At 35.9% G+C, this 4131-nt stretch overlaps 1 pseudogene; it reads right to left on the minus strand.

The window, feature by feature from the left end:
• Positions 1-1642: 1642 nt before the first annotated feature.
• On the minus strand, positions 1643-1820 carry LOC123645266 (annotated as a pseudogene).
• Between the last annotated feature and the right edge of the window lie 2311 nt (positions 1821-4131).

The raw sequence follows: 4131 nt of genomic DNA on the forward strand, positions 1-4131 counted from the left end.
CATTCACTTTATTGCAGTACTGTGGAACTGAACCCATAATATCTTTAAGATATGCCTGTATGTACAAGGATTCTATGCTAAAGATATAAATTTGAGAATCACCAACATAGAGAATTTATATAAAGTCTTTGGAATGGATGATATTACTTATGGAGAAAGCATTCAGAGAAGAGAAGAGGGCCTAAGACTAAAACCTGAGAAACTCCAATAGTTAGCAGTCAAGTGGAAGAAAATCTGGCAAGGGAGAGAGAAAACAGAAGGCCAAAGAGATAGAAGTTGATTCATTTGGTCAGTCTCAGAAAGTGTCTTTGTAATACCTAAGTTATATTTATCAATATTATCTCTGTCTGTATGAATCAAGACTAAGTCAGCTACATCTAACATAAAACCCCAAAATAACAGTTGCTTAAACAAGATATAATTTAATTTTTGTTCCTATAAATGAAGTCCATAAGTGAAGTGCAGAAATAGGCAGTGAGTAGTTGCTGTAGGGTTGCACAGTTACATTCTGCCAACCTCAGCATATTTCTTCCATTTTCAGGGTTACCTTAGGGTACAAGGTAACTGTTGCAGCTCCCGCCATCCCATGTATTTCAAGAAAACAGTACAAGAAAAGAAAAAAAGACACTAAGAGCACACCCCTTCAGTTTAAAAATTGTTCCCAAAATTGAATAGCCACATGCAGAGGAATGCAATTGGATCGCTATCTCTCACTAGATACAAAAATTAACTCAAGATGAATTAAAGACCTGAAATCATAAAAATTCTAGAAAAGAATGTAGGAAAAACTCTTCTGGACATTGTCCCAGGCAAGCAATTTATGACTAAGACCCCAAAAGCAAAACAACAGCAACAAAAACAAATAAATGAGACTTAATTAAACTAAAAAGTTTCTGCACATTGAATGAATAATCAACAGACTAAATAGACAACCTACAATGGGAGAAAACATTCATAAACTATACATCTGAAAAAGGACTCATATCTCAAATCTAAAAAGAACTCAAACAAATCAGTAAGAAAAAACAAATAACCCCATCAAAAAGTGGGCAAAATACATAAACAGATTTTTTTTCTAAAGAAGATAGACAAAAATGGCCAACAAACAGACGAAAATATACTCAATATCACTAATCATCAGGGAAATGCAAATTAAAACCACAATGAGATACAACCTTACCCCTGTCAGAATGGCCATTATTAAAAAGTCAAAAAAACAATAGATGTTGTAGCAGATGTGGTGAAAAGGAAATGCTTACATACTGTGGGTGGGAATGTAAGCCAGTACAAACTCTATGGAAAACAGTAGGGAGATTCCTGAAGGAACTAAAAGTAGACCTACCATTCGATCCAGCAATCACACTACTGGGTATCTACCCAAAGGAAAAGAAGTCATTTTACAAAAAAAGACACCTGCATCAGAATGTTTATTACAGCACAATTCACAATTACAAAGATAGGGAATCAACCTACGTGCTCATCAAAACTAATAAGTGAGAAAAATTGAGGATATTTTATGTGTATTATATAACAAGACAGACAAATTTCCACAAATTTTTCAAGAAATTCAAAATATAACAATGATAATAACTGAGTACAATTTTTTTCAATACTGGTCTAGGATAACAAAAATGGAACTCTTAGGAGGAGGATAATATTTTGCTCAATTGGATCTCAAAGTATTTCCTAACATCAAAATTGATTGCAGAGTGACATTAGTGAAAATGGAGTAAGTACTTTATTTACGCTCAATAAAAGTAACATTAAACTGATAAGAACAGATACTACATTTGATCTTAGCCAAAAGATCAAGAAAATAGAAGTAAAAACAAAGACCATATGATCTTCTCAATAGAGGCAGAAAAAGCATTTGAAAAAATTCAGCACCCTTTTATGATAAGAACGCTTAACAAAATAGGCATAAATGGACCATACCTAAAAATAATACAAGCCATATATGACAAACCCATAGCCAACATCATACTGAATGGGGAAAAATTGAAAACATTCCCACTTAGGACTGGAACCAGACAAGATTGCCCACTATCACCACTTCTATTCAATTTAGTGCTGGAAGTCCTAGCCAAAGCAATCAGACAAGAGAAGTAAATCAAGGGCATCCAAATGGGGGCAGAAGAAGCCAACCATCACTCTTTGCTGATGATATGATCTTATATCTAGAAAACCCCAAAGATTCTTCCATGAGACTACTGGAATTGATAAACAAATTCAGCAAAGTCTCAGGTTACAAAATTAATGTGCAGAAATCAGTAGCATTCCTATATGCCAACAACAGTCAAAGTGAGAACCAAATCAAAGACTCAATACCCTTCACAATAGCAACAAAGAAAATAAAATATCTAGGAATATATTTAACTAAGGAGGTTAAATACCTCTACAGGGAGAACTATCAAACACTGAGGAAGGAAATAGCAGAGGACCTAAACAGGTGGAAAACCATACCATGCTCATGGGTCAGCAGAATCAACATTGTCAAAATGTCTATACTACCCAAAGTGATCTACAGATTCAATGCAATCCCTACTAAAATACCAACATCATTTTTCACAGATCTAGAAAAAATAATTCTGTGCTTCGTATGGAACAGAGAAGACCCTGTATATCAAAAGCAATCTTAAGCAAAAAGACAAATTGGGAGGCATCAATTTATCAGACTTCAAGCTATACTGCAAGGCTACAGTAACTAAAGCAGCATGGTACTGGCACAAGAGGAGTCATAGACCAATGGACCACAACTGAGAACCCAGATATAAAATCACCCACATATAGCCATCTAATCTTTGACAAAACAAACAAAAACATACACTGGGGGAAAGAATCCTTATTCAATAAATCGTGGTGGGAAAATTGGACAGCCACATGTAGAAGACTGAAGCAGGATCCACACTTTTCACCTCTCACAAAAATCAACTCACGGTGGATAACTGACTTAAGTCTAAGGCATAAAACTACAAGAATTCTAGAAGAAAATGTTGGAAAAACTCTTATAAACATTGGCGTAGGAAAATAATTTATGAAGAATACCCCAAAGGCAATTATAGCAACAACAAAAATAAATAAATGGGACCTGATCAAATTAAAAAGCTTCTGCACAGACAATTCACATGCTACACATCTGATAAAGGGCTGATAACTAGAATCTATATAGAACTCAGGAAAATCAGCAAGAAAAAAATCAAACAACCCTATCAAAAAGCAGGCAAAAGGACATGAACAGAAATTTTCAAAAGAAGACTAATGGCCAAAAACATATGAAAAAATGCTCAACATCTCTAGTCATCAGGGAAATGCAAATCAAAACCACAATGAGATAGCACTTAACTCCAGTGAGAATGGCCTTTATCAAAAAGTCCCAAAACAATAACTGTTGGCATGGATGTTGAGAGATAGGAACACTCAAACACTGTTGGTGGGACTGCAAACTAGTACAACCTCTGTGGAAAGTAATATGGAGACACCTCAAAGAACTACAAGTAGAACTACCATTTGAGCCAGTAATCCCATCTACCTAAAGGAAAAAAAGACATTCTATGAAAAAGACATCTGCACTAGAATGTTTATAGCAGCAAAATTCATAATTGCAAAGATGTGGAAACAACCCAAGTGCCCATCAATACATGAGTGGATTAATAAAATGTGGTATATGTATACCATGGAGTTCTACTCAGCCAATGGTGATCTAGCACCCCTTGTATTATCCTGGATAGAGCTGGAGCCCATTCTGCTAAATGAAGTATTACAAGGATGGAAAAACAAGCACCACAGTTACTTACCATCAAATTGGTATTAACTGATGGACACTTACGTGCACACATAGTAGTAACGTTCATCAGGTGTTGGGCAGGTGGGAGGGGGGAGGGAGGGATAGGTATATTCACACCTAATGGGTGCGGTGTGCATCATCTGGGGGATGGACACATTTCAAGCTCTGACTCGGGTGGGGCAAAGACAATATATGTAACCTAAACATTCGTGTCCTTGTAATATGCTGAAATAAAAAAAATTTACCACAAATTTGGTGGTTTAAAACAATAGAAATTTGCAGTTCTAAAGAGGCCAGATATGTGACATGAAGGCGTCAGCAGTGCCACACTCCCTCCAGAGGCTCTA

Source organism: Lemur catta, chromosome 9 (genome assembly GCF_020740605.2).
Source record: "Lemur catta isolate mLemCat1 chromosome 9, mLemCat1.pri, whole genome shotgun sequence".
NCBI lineage: Eukaryota > Metazoa > Chordata > Mammalia > Primates > Lemuridae > Lemur > Lemur catta.